The sequence below is a fragment of the Capra hircus genome, chromosome 11 (genome assembly GCF_001704415.2).
Source record: "Capra hircus breed San Clemente chromosome 11, ASM170441v1, whole genome shotgun sequence".
NCBI lineage: Eukaryota > Metazoa > Chordata > Mammalia > Artiodactyla > Bovidae > Capra > Capra hircus.
Genome location: NC_030818.1, coordinates 61,972,966 through 61,990,366, shown reverse-complemented (window position 1 = coordinate 61,990,366; position 17,401 = coordinate 61,972,966).

Below are 17,401 nucleotides of genomic sequence, written 5' to 3'. Positions count from 1 at the left end.
CAACATGCCAGCAAATTTGGAAAACTCAGCAGTGGTCACAGGACTGGAAAAGGTCAGTTTTCATCCCAATCTGAAAGAAGGGGAATGCCAAAGAATGTTCAAACTACCACACAATTGCACTTGTTTTGCATGCTAGCAAGGTAATGCTCAAAATCCTTCAAGCTAGACTTCACAGTATGTGAACTGAGAACTTCCAGATACACAAGCTGGACTTTCAAAAGGCAGAGGAACCAGAGATCAAATTGCTGACATGCCAACATTGAATCATAGAAAAAACAAGAGATTGCTTTGGCTATTCGAGGTTTTTTGTATTTCCATACAAATCTTGAAATTATCTGTTCTAGTTCTGTGAAAAATGTTGCTGGTAGCTTGATAGGGATTGCATTGAATTTGTAAATTGCTTTGGGTAGTATACTCATTTTCACTATATTGATTCTTCCGATCCATGAACATGGTATATTTCTCCATCTATTAGTGTCCTCTTTGATTTCTTTCATCAGTGTTTTATAGTTTTCTATATATAGGTCTTTAGTTTCTTTAGGTAGATATATTCCTAAGTATTTTATTCTTTTTCGTTGCAATGGTGAATGGAATTGTTTCCTTAATTTCTTTTTCTACTTTCTCATTATTTGTGTATAGGAATGCAAGGGATTTCTGTGTGTTGATTTTATATCCTGCAACTTTACTATATTCATTGATTAGCTCTAGTAATTTTCTGGTGGAGTCTTTAGGGTTTTCTATGTAGAGGATCATGTCATCTGCAAACAGTGAGAGTTTTACTTCTTCTTTTCCAATTTGGATTCCTTTTATTTCTTTTTCTGCTCTAATTGCTGTGGCCAAAACTTCCAGAACTATGTTGAATAGTAGCGGTGAAAGTGGACACCCTTGTCTTGTTCCTGACTTTAGCGGAAATGCTTTCAATTTTTCACCATTGAGGATAATGTTTGCTGTGGGTTTGTCATAGATAGCTTTTATTATGTTGAGGTATGTTCCTTCTATTCCCGCTTTCTGGAGAGTTTTTATCATAAATGGATGTTGAATTTTGTCAAAGGCCTTCTCTGCATCTATTGAGATAATCATATGGTTTTTATTTTTCAGTTTGTTAATGTGGTGAATTACATTGATTGATTTGCGGATATTGAAGAATCCCTGCATCCCTGGGATAAAGCCCACTTGGTCATGGTGTATGATCTTTTTAATGTGTTGTTGGATTCTGATTGCTAGAATTTTGTTGAGGATTTTTGCATCTATGTTCATCAGTGATATTGGCCTGAGTTTTCTTTTTTTGTGACATCTTTGTCAGGTTTTGGTATTAGGGTGATGGTGGCCTCATAGAATGAGTTTGGAAGTTTACCTTCCTCTGCAATTTTCTGGAAGAGTTTGAGGAGGATAGGTGTTAGCTCTTCTCGAAATTTTTGGTAGAATTCAGCTGTGAAGCCATCTGGACCTGGGCTTTTGTTTGCTGGAAGATTTCTGATTACAGTTTCAATTTCCGTGCTTGTGATGGGTCTGTTAAGATTTTCTATTTCTTCCTGGTTCAGTTTTGGAAAATTGTACTTTTCTAAGAATTTGTCCATTTCTTCCATGTTGTCCATTTTATTGGAACTGGAGGAATCAACTTGCCTGACTTCAGGCTCTACTACAAAGCCACAGTCATCAAGACAGTATGGTACTGGCACAAAGACAGACATATAGATCAATGGAACAAAATAGAAAGCCCAGAGATAAATCCACACACATATGGACATCTTATCTTTGACAAAGGAGGCAAGAATATACAATGGAGTAAAGACAATCTCTTTAACAAGTGGTGCTGGGAAAACTGGTCAACCACTTGTAAAAGAATGAAACTAGATCACTTTCTAACACCCCACACAAAAATAAACTCAAAATGGATTAAAGATCTAAATGTAAGACCAGAAACTATAAAACTCCTAGAGGAGAACATAGGCAAAACACTCTCCGACATAAATCACAGCAGGATCCTCTATGATCCACCTCCCAGAATTCTGGAAATAAAAGCAAAAATAAACAAATGGGATCTAATTAAAATTAAAAGCTTCTGCACAACAAAGGAAAATATAAGCAAGGTGAAAAGACAGCCTTCTGAATGGGAGAAAATAATAGCAAATGAAGCAACTGACAAACAACTAATCTCAAAAATATACAAACAACTTCTGCAGCTCAATTCCAGAAAAACAAACGACCCAATCAAAAAATGGGCCAAAGAACTAAATAGACATTTCTCCAAAGAAGACATATGGATGGCTAACAAACACATGAAAAGATGCTCAACATCACTCATTATTAGAGAAATGCAAATCAAAACCACAATGAGGTACCACTTCACACCAGTCAGAATGGCTGCGATCCAAAAATCTGCAAGCAATAAATGCTGGAGAGGGTGTGGAGAAAAGGGAACCCTCCTACACTGTTGGTGGGAATGCAAACTAGTACAGCCACTATGGAGAACAGTGTGGAGATTCCTTAAAAAATTGCAAATAGAACTACCTTATGACCCAGCAATCCCACTGCTGGGCATACACACCGAGGAAACCAGAATTGAAAGAGACACATGTACCCCAATGTTCATCGCAGCACTGTTTATAATAGCTAGGACATGGAAACAACCTAGATGTCCATCAGCAGATGAATGGATAAGAAAGCTGTGGTACATATACACAATGGAGTATTACTCAGCCGTTAAAAAGAATTCATTTGAATCGGTTCTGATGAGATAGGATGAAACTGGAGCCGATTATACAGAGTGAAGTAAGCCAGAAAGAAAAACACCAATACAGTATACTAACACATATATATGGAATTTAGGAAGATGGCAATGACGACCCTGTATGCAAGACAGGGAAAGAGACACAGATGTGTATAATGGACTTTTGGACTCAGAGGGAGAGGGAGAGGGTGGGATGATTTGCGAGAATGACATTCTAACATGTATACTATCATGTAAGAATTGAATCGCCAGTCTATGTCTGATGCAGGATACAGCATGCTTGGAGCTGGTGCATGGGGATGACCCAGAGAGATGTTATGGGGAGGGAGGTGGGAGGGGGGTTCATGTTTGGGAATGCATGTAAGAATTAAAGATTTTAAAATTTAAAAAAATAAAAAAATAAAAATAAAAAATAAAAAAAAAAAGAAAGAAAAAGCAAGAGAATTCCAGAAAAAATCCCCTTCTCATTCACTGACTATGCTAACGCCTTTGATTGTGTGGATCACAAGAAACTGGAAAATTCTTAAAGAGATGGGAATACCAGACTACCTTACCTGCCTCATGAAAAACCTGTGTGCAGGACAAGAAGCAACAGTTAGAACTAGATATGAAATAATGGACTGGTTTCAAATTGGGAAAGGAGTACATCAAGGCTGTATATTATCACCCTGCTTATTTAACTTATATGCAGAGTACATCATGAGACACGCTGGGCTGGAAGAAGCACAAGCTGGAATCAAGATTGCCAGGAGAAATATCAATAACCTCAGATATGCAGATAATACCACTCTAATAGCAGAAAGTGAAGAGGAGCTAGAGAGCATCTTGATGAAGGTGAAAGAGGAGAGTGAAAGCTGGCTTGTATAATATCATATAAGAAACGAATCCCAGTCCAGGTTCGATGCAGGATACAGGATGCTTGGGGCTGGTGCACTGGGATGACCCACAGAGATGGTATGGGGAGGCAGGTGGGTGGGGGGTTCAGGATTGGGAACATGTGTACACCCTTGGCGGATTCATGTTGGTGTATGGCAAAACCAATACAGTATTGTAAAGTAAAATTAAAAAAAAAATACTATTCTTTAACTACATCATATATCACATGTAAAAAAAAAAACTCAGCATTAAAAAATTAAGATCATGGCATCCAGACCCATCACTTCATGGCAAATAGATGGGGAAACAAAGGAAACAATGACAGATTTTATTTTCTTGGGCTCCAAAATCATTGTAGACAGTGACTGCAGCCTTGAAATTAAAAGGCACTTACTGCTTGGAAGAAAATCTCTGACAAACCCAGACATCATATTTAAAAGCAGAAATATCACTTTGCTGGCAAAGGTCTGTATAGTCAGAGCTACAGTTTTTCCAGTAGTCATGTTTGGGCATGAAAGTTGGACCATAAAGAAGCTTGAGCATTGAAGAATTGAAGCTTTTGAACTGTGGTGCTGCATAAAACTCTTGAGAGTCTTGGATATTGAGGAGATCAAACTGGTCAATCCTAAAGGAAATCAACCCTGAATATTCACTGGAAAGACTGATGCTGAAACTCCAATACTTTGGCCACCTGATGCAAATAACTGACTCATTGGAAAAGACCCTGATGCTGGGAAAGATTGAGGGCAGGAGGAGAAGGGGGCAACAGTGGTTGAGATGGTTGAATGGCATCACTGACAATGAACATGAGTTTGAGCAAACTCTGGCAAATAGTGAAGGACAGGGAAGCTTGGCATGCTGCAGTTCATGGGGTCACAAAGAGTTGGACACAGTTGCGTGACTGACCAATAACAACAACTGAGACCCACCTTCTCCTGTCTCCTCCTATTATGTAAAAAAGAAAAATTATGTAAAAAAATTTATGTTAAAAATAATTACATAATTAAAATTTTCAATTATGTAAGCCAATACATTTTTAAAAATTTATTTAAGTCATTTTAAGTCGAATTGTCTGTCTTATGCAACCAAAATGATCTGACTAGAAATGGTAAAAATTCAGCTCACTTTATCAAAAAGCTTATCATCGAAACCATGATCTTACACTGAATTTTTAAAATGTTGCTTACTGAAGATGAATGTGACTAATAAAGCTAATGTGTAACCAAAAATGCAGTTGAGACTATAAGAGCAGTAATTAGTTTGAAACATTTGGGTCATAGTAATATTTACATTTTTTGGAAATTCTAAGAAAGAACAAAAGACTCTTCCACCATGTTTTAGTCAATAAAACCAAAGCTGAAGGGTTGAGAAGGAACTATGATATAAGGTTAGAAGGCAAGCTTAATTTTGTTTGCCATGTAATAAAGTTGCATGGAATTGTAGAAAATAAACTCTTGCCTCATTCTCTATGGAAACAATTTTTACAAATATGTAGTTAAAATGCCTTTTAAAATTCAGGTGTTTTGTGAACTAGTCTTGCTAGGATGGCTTACAAAGGAGAAGGAGAAGAAAGTCTGAAAGTCAGGAGACACAAGAAACTGTATTTGTGTTTTTAGAGGATTTTTCAAAAGAAAAGAGACCTTAAAGCCAAATAAATACCAAATGGATTCATGACAAAGAAAATGGTCTACAATAGTAGTTCTTAGAATTAATTTTAGCATTGGAACTTTTTTCCAAATGAAATCTTACAGAGAATTTCACTATGTAAATTAGACAAATGTATTTGTTACTATAGGTTTTTTAATGTAACTGTATAATGTTTGCTTGTTAAGGAGAAGAGGAAGGATGCTACCTTTAGTGTGTTTGTTGAACAAATTAAAATTATAAAATCAAGAGTTATTGATGACAGTTCCCATCTTTTATCATCATCAGGATTTAGTTTATTTCTCTATTTAGTTTAGCTATGCAGGAGTAAGATGGACATTTGCAAATAGTAATTTTAGGATACTTTTGAATTAAACTGACTCAGAAGCCTGAGAAAGGAATAGTAGATTTTCCAAAATTTTATTTAAAAGTTAAACCATTAAGCATGTCTACTATTGAAAGTAATTATCTTATATATAAAGGTTAGAGAAGACAGAACTAAAAGTTACAAGGGTTGCATAAAATGCTTATAATAGGATACGATATTATGACATAACACTTGCTTACTTGTTAGTCTGTTGTTTTTGTTGCATAATTGGCTGTTTTGCCTCAACAGAGAATTTGCCAAATGATATGTCTGAACATTTAACTGTTTTTAAACTGAGCATGATGCATGTATGTTATGGATTTGTGCTCATTTGTACAATTTTATGTCAGTAAATGTGCTGATATGTCTTAATTTAAAAAAAGATTAACAGAAATGCAAAACCATAATTTTCAATTTAATCTTCATTTATGAGAAATTTCAGAGAAGGCAATGGCAACCCACTCCAGTGTTCTTGCCTGGAGAATCCCAGGGATGGGGGAGCCTGGTGGGTTGCTGTCTTTGGGGTCGCACAGAGTCGGACACGACTGAAGTGACTTAGCAGAAGCAGCAGCAACAGCATGAGAAATATAAGTGAGCACACAACACATTGATGAGGAAACACAGGACTGTTCACAGATATTTCAGTTCTCTTCCTGGGTATTGGTATGGTTGTTCTTCCTGGCCCACTTTGGAGCTGGTTGTTGCCATGAAATGTGAAATGTGAAATGTGAGCAGCAATAATACTTCTGGCAGCACTTCTGGGCAGATATTTTAAGTGTCCCTGCACAGTTCTTCATGTCTCCTTTCCTCTGCCACAGTGATCAAAGAAGCACTCGTATGAGGAATCTCCGTCAGCCTGGATTCCTGAGTGATAATGAACAGAATTCCCTGCTAACCTGATCTGAACTTGTGTAAAGTCACAAACTATGGATTAGCTGAAACAGCCAGTTAGCTGAGAGGGGAGTGGTACAGACTTGCAGAGAAAATCTGAGATGCTGTGAGAGAGTGAGGAGAGGGAGCACCGGATCCCTAGAATTTCTTTGGTTCCACGATTCCATGTCCCATGGGTTCTAACACTAAACCCTGTATAATCCTATGGAGCTTTGAACAGGACTCCTGATACAGTTCAGTTCAGTTCAGTTGCTCAGTCGTGTCCAACTCTTTGCGACCCCATGAATTGCAGCACGCCAGGCCTCCCTGTCCATCACCAACACGCCAGGCCTCCCTGTCTATCACCTCCTGGAGTTCACTCAGACTGACGTCCATCGAGTCAGTGATGCCATCCAGCCATCTCATCTTCTGTCATCTCCTTCTTCTCCTGCCCCCAATCCCTCCCAGTATCAGAGTCTTTCCCAATGAATCAACTCTTTGCATGAGGGAGCCAAAGTACTGGAGTTTCAGCTTTAGCATCATTCCTCCCAGAGAACAACCAGCGCTGATCTCCTTCAGAATGGACTGGTTGGATCTCCTTGCAGTCCAAGGGACTCACAAGAGTCTTCTCCAACACCACAGTTCAAAAGCATCAATTCTTTCTTTGGCACTCAGCTTTCTTCACAGTCCAGCTCTCACATCCATACATGACTGCTGGAAAAACCATAGCCTTGACTAGTCGGACCTTTGTTGGCAAAGTAATGTCTCTGCTTTTGAATATGCTATCTAGGTTGGTCATAACCCTCCTTCCAAGGAGTTCAGTTCAGTTCAGTTCAGTCGCTCAGTCGTGTCTGACTCTTTGCGACCCCATGAATCGCAGCACGCCAGGCCTCCCTGTCCATCACCATCTCCCGGAGTTCACTCAGACTCACGTCCATCAAGTCGGTGATGCCATCCAGCCATCTCATCCTCGGTCGTCCCCTTTGCCTCTTGCCCCCAATCCCTCCCAGCATCAGAGTCTTTTCCAATGAGTCAACTCTTCGAATGAGGTGGCCAAAGTACTGGAGTTTCAGCTTTAGCATCATTCCTTCCAAAGAACACCCAGGGCTGATCTCCTTCAGAATGGACTGGTTGGATCTCCTTGCAGTCCAAGGGACTCTCAAGAGCCTTCTGCAACACCACAGTTCAGAAGCATCAATTCTTTCTTTGGCACTCAGCATTCTTCACAGTCCAACTCTCACATCCATACATGACTACTGGAAAAACCATAGCCTTGACTAGATGAACCTTTGTTGGCAAAGTAATATCTCTGCTTTTCAATGTGCTATCTAGGTTGCTCATAACTTTTCTTCCAAGGAACAAGGGTCTTTTAATTTCATGGCTGCAATCACCATCTGCAGTGATTTTGGAGCCCAAAAAAATAAAGTCTGACACTGTTTCTACTGTTTCCCCATCTATTTCCCATGAAGTGATGGGACCAGATACCATGATCTTCGTTTTCTGAATGTTGAGCTTTAGGCCAACTTTTTCACTCTCCCTTTTCACTTTCATCAAGAGGCTTTTAGTTCCTCTTCACTTTCTGCCATAAGGGTGGTGTCATCTGCATATCTGAGATTATTGATATTTCTCCCAGCAATCTTGATTCCAGCTTGTGTTTCTTCCAGTCCAGCATTTCTCATGATGTACTCTGCATATAAGTTAAATAAGCAGGGTGACAATATACAGCCTTGACCTACTCCTTTTCCTATTTGGAACCAGTCTGTTGTTCCATGTCCAGTTCTAACTGCTGCTTCCTGACCTGCATTATAGGTTTCTCAAGAGGCAGGTCAGGTGGTCTGGTATCTCCATCTCTTTCAGAATTTTCCACAGTTGATTGTGATCCACACAGTCAAAGGCTTTGGCATACTCAATAAAGCAGAAATAGATGTTTTTCTGGAACTCTTGGTTTTTCGATGATCCAGCTGATGTTGGTAATTTGATCTTTGATTCCTTTGCCTTTTCTAAAATCAGCTTGAACATCAGGAAGTTCACGGTTCACATATTGCTGAAGCCTGGCTTGGAGTATTTTGAGCATTACTAGCATGTGAGATGAGCGCAATTGTGCGGTAGTTTGAGCAACAATGAGCTAAATAAAACGTGTTTCAGCATAACAAGTGTCGTCAAAATGCACATGCTGAATCAAAAGTTATGGGCATTTTAATATTTAATGCCAAGTGTCACCCACTAGCAAGGATGAATATGGCCCTTTCACAGTAGTCTTGACCATCCTGGATGTGCACATTAAAAAATGAAGCAAAGTGAGGGGAAAAAAAACTACTAATAGGTCCAAAAAAAAGTTAAATTTATTAGTTAGCATTTTTTATTAATGAGGCTGACTTTTCCAAATGTTTCTAAGCCATTCCTTTTGTAATTTAAATAATTTCTCTTGCTAATTCATTTATTAGAATCAAAGTTTTCTTACAGGTGTATGTGAGTTTTCTGTATAGCAATACTTATAAATATTTTCCCAATTTGGTTTAGCTTTCATAATTGTTATGTTGGTGGTTTATGTCAATTTTTAACCTTTGTGTAAGTTATTTTCCTTTACTAAGTGGCATGTTATCCAGTACTTTGTTAGCATCTCCTATGACTGTTTATTGTATAAAATTATTCTGCCTACTTTTGTGTGCTATGTAAATTGACATCTTTTATATGTAACTACTATTGTTATTTCCCATATTTTTCCTTCTAAAGATCAAACTGATTCACAAACCTCAAATCTTATTTTTACTTTTTTGAATAAAATGTCTAATTACTTTACTGCACATCCTAGCAATCATACTCCTCTGCCTTTACATGAAGATGGTTCAACCGTTAATTATAAGGCTGCTAAAAATGATTTTACTGACCACCAAAGAAATACACCTATCTTTACCCCTGAACTTCATACCTAATGTGTGTGTGTGTTTTCTGTCCAATGGATAGGGCCTTCAGTTTCAGTTCATTTCCAGCAATTGTTCCATTTTATATAACTGCTGAAAACAGTTTAAGGCTACAGGCAAATCAAATATTTGGAAACAATGGTGGACAGCATTCTGTCTCCTGAGAAATGTTGTGATCTAATCCTAACTTGACTTTTGTCCAGGTAGTTCACTATGGTTCACTCTGTGTCCTGTTGATCATGCAGTTGTTGCCAGAACACAAACCCTCATCTAACTCTACTGCTTGCAAAGCTCCCAGTCACCTGCAGGTAAAGTCAAAACTCTTTAGAACAGAAGAAGAACCTTTCGCCATCTTGCCTCCCTACGATTTTATCTTCAGTTGTACCCCTCTTTAAAATGAGCACAGAAGCTGCAGCTATACAGAGGTACTTGTCAGTCTCAACAAATTATTTCTCATATCCGAGCTTTTGCACTTGTTATCCTGTTTACGATGTCCTGTGCTTCTCTTCCCACCCCACCCCAATTCTTAGCATCCTTCAAATGCTGACTCAAAGTTCACTTCCATAGTGACAACTCCAAGTTCAGACTGCCTGGCAGTCAGTCACCCCTTCCTCTAGGAACTAGACCATTATTATCAAGTGGGGGAGAGAGATGTGGAAATGAATAATCAAATACAGGTTAAAAAAAACAAACAAACGTGAACTCCTTAAGGACAAAGACCTCATCATTTTTTCACCTCTCTGTCCCCTGCATCTGCCAGTCACACAACAAATGTTGAATTGAATTTAACTGAATCATGTGTAATGATTTAATAATTTCATTTTACCTTTAAGAATATCCACTACGTGGTTTTCTAAAATTATAGGTTCATAATTTGACCTTAAAAATACAAACTAAAAAGTGGTTGTTAAAATTTTACAAATGTTTGTATTATGATTTTTAATGGATTCAGTTAAATATATATATTATTATTTTTTAAATTATGTAGTGTTTCTTTTCTACTTTAAGGAGGTCTGTATAATTCATAGAACCTATATAAATGTCTCAGGGTATTTTTAAAGTGTATAAAGCATATAAAGAAATAATATTGAAATTAATATTTGATACTTTTTTTTGCAAACATGCTCCTTAAAAAAGTTAAAGTCATAGCAATAATGGTGGTGATGGTGGTTTGGTCGCTAAGTCGTGTCCGACTCTTGTGACCCCATGGACTGAAGTCCTTCAGGTTCCACCATAGGATTTTCAGTGGTGACTGACATTTGTTTGAGTGCCCTTAATGTCCCAGGTGCTATGCTTTTTTGTCTCCTTTATTTCTCACAGGAGTTTCTGGGAAGAAGGTGACTTGAACACATTTTCCTGACCCTGCCCCATCTCCTTCTTTCCTTCCTGTAATTCCTTACTGTAGCAACTTAGCAGCAAAGAGCAGCAAACCTTTGCTTGTAATATATGTTTCTGAGGAGATTCACAGGAGAGGGTAGATACTGGACAAATGGGGTCAGTAACTGGGGAAAGCCAACTCTCTTTGGGAAAAACAGGGCTGCACAAGTGAATGGAATAATTTTCCTTCCAAGTGTCTGAGTAAAGTGTTTCTCTCCCTTGTATTTGGAGAGCCTGAGAATAAAGTATAGAATATTAGAGTAGAGGTTCTCAAAAGGTTATCCCTGCACTTGTAGCAATGACATCATCTGGGAACTTCTTAGACTTGTTAGAAATGTAAATTCTTGGGCCTCACTGCTTATAAATCAGAAACTGTGGGAATGTGGCCCAAGAAGCTGTGTTTTAATAAGACCTCGAAGAAACTGTGATGAATGTCTTCAAGTTTAAGAACCATAGAACTGTAGGAGCAGACAGCTTAATATCCCCACCTACTGGAAACCTCAACCAGCTGACCTAAAAAGGTGCTGAGGAACTCCTCTCCATTAGTAGGGTGCAGGAACTTGCAATGTATTTAAATAAACAATAAATTGAGGGAGATTTATCCAGCTGACCAACCAGCAAGGGTAGCTCCTCTAAGACAGAAAGTAACTTAAATGTAAATAACAGTTCTGTTAGCTCCCTTAATAGGAATCAGAGCTTAGGTTAAATAACTGTTCAAGGTCATACCACTAGTGAATAACAGAATCACAGTTTGAACTCAGGTCCCCTCCTTACCTTCTGTACATAAATTCTAATTATATATACTTCAACTGTTTCTGTAGGATTTATACTTTTTAAAACTTTGTTTTAAATTGTGATATAACATACATACAGCAGCCCCTTTATGGCTGTCTTCTCCCTGGTGGTAACCACTATCTTGACTCTTGTGATCCTTTTTTATTTATTAAGCAATGTCTATGGACATCACCAGATGGTCAACACCGAAATCAGATTGATTATATTCTTTGCAGACAAAGATGGAGAAGCTGTATACAGTCAACAAAAACAAGACCAGGAGCTGACTGTGGCTCAGATCATGAACTCCTTATTACCAAATTCAGACTCAAATTGAAGAAAGTAGGGAAAACTGCTAGCCCATTCAGGTATGACCTCAATCAAATCCCTTATGATTATACAGTGGAGGTGAGAAATAGATTTAAGGGCCTAGATCTGAAAGATAGAGTGCCTGATGAACTATGGATGTAGGTTCGTGACATTGTACAGAAGACAGGGATCAAGACCATCCCCATGGAAAAGAAATGCAAAAAAGCAAAATGGCTGTCTGGGGAGGCCTTACAAATAGCTGTGAAAACAAGAGAGGCGAAAAGCAAAGGAGAAAATGAAAGATATAAGCATTTGAATGCAGAGTTCCAAAGAATAGCAAAAGGAGATAAGAAAGCCTTCTTCAGTGATCAATGCAAAGAAATAGAGGAAAACAACTGATTGGGAAAGACCAGAGATCTCTTCAAGAAAATTAGAGATACCAAGGGAACATTTCATGCAAAGATGGGCTCGATAAAGGACAGAAATGGTCTGGACCTAACAGAAGCAGAAGATATTTAGAAGAGGTGGCATGAATACACGGAAGAACTGTACAAAAAAGATCTTCACGACCCAGATAATCGTGATGATGTGATCACTAATCTAGATCGAGACATCTTGGAATGTGAAGTCAAGTGGGCCTTAGAAAGCATCACTACAAACAAAGCTAGTGGAGGTGATGGAATTCCAGTTGAGCTGTTTCAAATCCTGGAAGATGATGCTGTGAAAGTGCTTCACTCAATATGCCAGCAAGTTTGGAAAACGCAGCAGTGGCCACCGGACCGGGAAAGGTCAGTTTTCATTCCAATTCCAAAGAAAGGCAATACCAAAGAATGCTCAAACTACCGCACAGTTGCACTCATCTCACATGCTAGTAAAGTAATGCTCAAAATTCTCCAAGCCAGGCTTCAGCAATGTGTGAACTGTGAACTCCCTGATGTTCAAGCTGGTTTTAGAAAAGGCAGAGGAACCAGAGATCAAATTGCCAACATCCGCTGGATCATGGAAAAAGCAAGGGAGTTCCAGAAAAACATCTATTTCTGCTTTATTGAGTATGCCAGAGCCTTTGACTGTGTGGATCACAATCAACTGTGGAAAATTCTGAAAGAGATGAGAATACCAGACCACCTGACCTGCCTCTTGAGAAATCTGTATGCAGGTCAGGAAGCAGCAGTTAGAACTGGACATGGAACAACAGACTGGTTCCAAATAGGAAAAGGAGTAGGTCAAGGCTGTATATTGTCATCCTGCTTATTTAACTTATATGCAGAGTACATCATGAGAAATGCTGGACTGGAAGAAACACAAGCTGGAATCTAGATTGCCGGGAGAAATATCAATCACCTCAGATATGCAGATGACACCACCCTTATGGCAGAAAGTGAAGAGGAGCTAAAAAGCCTCTTGATGAAAGTGAAAGAGGAGAGTGAAAAAGTTGGCCTAAAGCTCAACATTCAGAAAACGAAGATCATGGTATCTGGTCCCATCACTTCATGGGAAATAGATGGGGAAACAGTAGAAACAGTGTCAGACTTTATTTTTTTGGGGGCTCCAAAATCATTGGAGATGCTGCCTGCAGCCATGAAATTCAAAGACACTTACTCCTTGGAAGAAAAGTTATGAGCAAACTAGACAGTATATTCAAAAGCAGAGACATTACTTTGCCGACTAAGGTCCGTCTAGTTAAGGCTATGGTTTTTCCAGTAGTCATGTATGGATGTGAGAGTTGGACTGTGAAGAATGCTGAGTGCCGAAGAATTGATGCTTTTGAACTGTGGTGTTGGAGAAGACTCTTGAGAGTCCCTTGGACTGCAAGGAGATCCAACCAGTCCATTCTGAAGGAGATCAGCCCTGTGATTTCTTTGGAAGGAATGATGCTAAAGCTGAAGCTCCAGTACTTTGGCCACCTCATGTGAACAGTTGACTCATTGGAAAAGACTCTGATGCTGGAAGGGATTGGGGCAGGAGGAGAAGGAGACGACCAAGAATGAGATGGCTGGTTGGCATCAAGGACTCGATGGACGTGAGTCTGAATGAACTCCGGGAGATGGTGATGGACAGGGAGGCCTGGCATGCTGTGATTCATGGGATTGCAGAGTCGGACACGACTGAGCGACTGAATTGAACTGAACTGATAAGCATTCTCAAACAATATAGTTAGTTTTTTCCTACCTTAAACTTCTTATGCAAAGAATCATACTGTTTATATCCTTATGTGTCCTGCTTCTTTTGCTCAACATTATATTTTGGATATTCATCCATATTGCCAAATGTAACCATAGTTTATTTTCATTGCTATTTAATTTTCATTTATTAGGGTGAATAATAAACATTTTTTTAAATTCTGGAATCCCTCATTTCTTCATTCCCACTGTCACTCTCCTACTTCAGACATTCATTAAATGATTCCTTATTAAGTTATCCCAGTGGTCTCTAACCTCCTCATTTCCAGGCTTTCCCCAGCTGCTGCCAGCAGATTCTTCTGAAAGTCAACACTGATCATGTACTCCTGTTAAACGAAGTTGTAGTAGGAGAGGAAGAAGAAAGGCTGGAAGGTAGGCAGTGACACATTTTTGGTTTTTATTCTGAGGACAATGAAAAGCCCTATCTGGTGATAGTTTTGACTTTCTAAGCTCAAAGACTCTTATTCGAGAGTTCCTAGATCATAGGATTACACTCCTTTGATACCTATGCCTGCAGGAGTCCAAGCAAGTTGGCTGCTGCTGCTGCTGCTGCTGCTGCTAAGTCGCTTCAGTCTTGTCCGGCTCTGTGCAACCCCACAGACAGCAGCCCACCAGGCTCCTTGCTGCTGCTGCTGCTAAGTCGCTTCAGTCATGAAAGTGAAAAGTGAAAGTGAAGTTGCTCAGTCGTATCCAACCCTTTGCGACCCCATGGACTGTAGCTTACCAGGCTCCTCCATCCATGGGATTTTCCAGGCAAGAGTACTGGAGTGGGGTGCCATTGCCTTCTCCAACCCTAGGCGCTCCTTAATCACTGCCCACAGCCCCTTGAGATTACTTCAGCGGCTGGCTAAGTTCGCCTAGCCTTAGCTCCATAGGTTGCCAATTCTTTCATTTCTCTGTAACTAACTGTTAAGTTCTATAGTAGATGTCCCCAACCTCTGGGCCATGGACTGGTATCTCCCCATAAGATCAGCAGTAGCATTAGATTAGAAATGAAGTGGTCAATAAATGTAATGTGTTTGAATTATCCTGAAACCATCCCCCGCCTCCCTAGTCCATGGAAAAATGATCTTCCATGAAATTGGTCCCTGATGTCAAAAAGGTTGGGAACTGCTGTTCTATAGAGGAGGCCACCTTTTACCCTCTTAGGATTCTTTTTGGATGGCTGAGAAATTGACGTTAAACAGATCAACAGGAGAAAAGCATACCAATTTATTTAATGCAAGTTTTATATGAAATGGAGCCTTCATAAAGAATGAAGACCCAAAGAAATGGCAAAACCTATGTGCTTTTATATTTGTGAACAAAGAGAGCATATACAGAAAAGTGACTATGTAGGGGGTGCTAAAAGCAGATAAGGATTATTTTAACAAGGACTGTTTGTATAGAAGTTTCTTGGTCTTAATTTATAGGTCTTGATGAGAATGTTACATCCTTACTGGTATAGGAAAGACATCTTTCATATAGGAATTTCATCTCCTGCTTTTAAGAAAAACAAGGAAAGATCAGTGTTTTTCCCATTTTTCAAGTGCCTTTAACTTAAAATAGGTAATATGCCAAAGAAGCATAGTGGTGGCATACTCTGAACTCCTTCATTTTCTAACATACTTGACACGTGGGACCATATAAATAAATGCATACACACACACACACACACACACACACACACGTTTGTCCATGTATCCACTGACTTTTGAACAGTGCAATAGTGAACTATTTTGTTGTTCATGGTTTTTGTTCAGTCACTAATTTGTGTCCAACTCTGCTACCCCACGGACTGCAGCACACTGGGCTTCCCTGTCCTTCATTATCTCCCAGAGTTTGCCCAAATTCATGTCCATTGAGTCAGTGATGCTATCTAACCATGTCATCCTCTGTTGCCCCCTTCTCCTTTTGCCTTCAATCTTTCCCAGCATGAGTCTTTTTGAATGAATCGGCTCTTCACATCACGTGAAGATGTTGAAAAGTCCAAAGTGTTGGAACTTTAGCATCAGTCCCTCCAATGAATATTCAGGATTAATTTCCTTTAGGATTGATTGGTTTGATTTTCTTGCTGTCCAAGGGATTCTCAAGAGTCTTCTCCAGTACCACAATTTGAATGCATCAGTTTTCAATGCCCACCTTTCTTTATGGTCCAGCTCTCACATCTGTACATAACTACTGGAAAAACCGTAGCCCTGACTATATGGGCCTTTGTTGACAAAGTGATGTCTCTGCTTTTCAGTATGCTGTCTAGACTTGTCATAGCTTTAAAGTGAACAATTAATTTGCTGAAAAATGGCAAACTAAAGAAAAATGATACACTAAGAATCATAAGATTTAGCTAAAAATCTCACCTAAATGGGTAGAGACATTTCAAGCTTTGGAACAAACATTGCTAATTCATACCTTTGAGCATAATTAGAATTACAGAATATTAGGGCCTCCTTGAGGAGGGCATGGCAACCCACTCCAGTATTCTTACCTGGAGAATACCCAAGGACAGAGGAGTTTGGTGGACTTTAGCATGTACATCTTCCTAGGGCTAAAACTTCAGGACTTAAAATGACAAAAATTTATTCTCTCACAGCTCTGGAGGCCACAAGGTGTTGTCAGGGCCATGCTCCCTCCTTCTAAAGACTCTGGGGGATAATCCTTCCTTGCTTTTCCAGCTTCTGGTGGCCCAATTGTTCTTTGGCTCATGGCAGCTTAACTCCAATCTCTGCCCCTGACTTCACATAACCTTTTCCTCTTACTTCTCTTCTATTTCTTGTATGAACAATGTCATTGGATTTAGTGCCCATCCTCATTGAGGATCATCTCATCTCAGGATCCTTAATTATATCAGCAAAGGTCATTTTTGCCAAATAAGGTCACATTCAGATGTACCAGGTGAACATATCTTTTTGAGAGCCACCGTTCAGCCCACCACAATCTCACAGTTTGTTTATCCAGTTACCTAGTGACAGACAGTTGAATTCTTTCTCCCTTCCTTCCTTTCTTCTATTATTAATAATGCTGCTATGAATATTCTTATACAAGGCTTTTTGTGGATATGTTTTCAGCTTCACAGTTTTTGAATTCCAGTTCTAATTATCTTGCTATAAGATGTGATTTTCTTTTTAGTGGTAATTACCATGAATGACATTTTAATTGTATTCTCACTATTTCTGTAAGGATTGATCAACCTGCATACAGCAGATCTAAACATTTTGTATCACTGAAAACTTAGTACTGCCAAGAGGGAAGGTAGGGAATTCTAATACGTATATTCCTTTTGTTCCTCAAGATACTATCAAGAAACAAACAAGTTTCAAATCAGGAAACATTGACTTTAATTCTTTCAGTTCAGTTCAGTTCAGTCGCTCAGTCG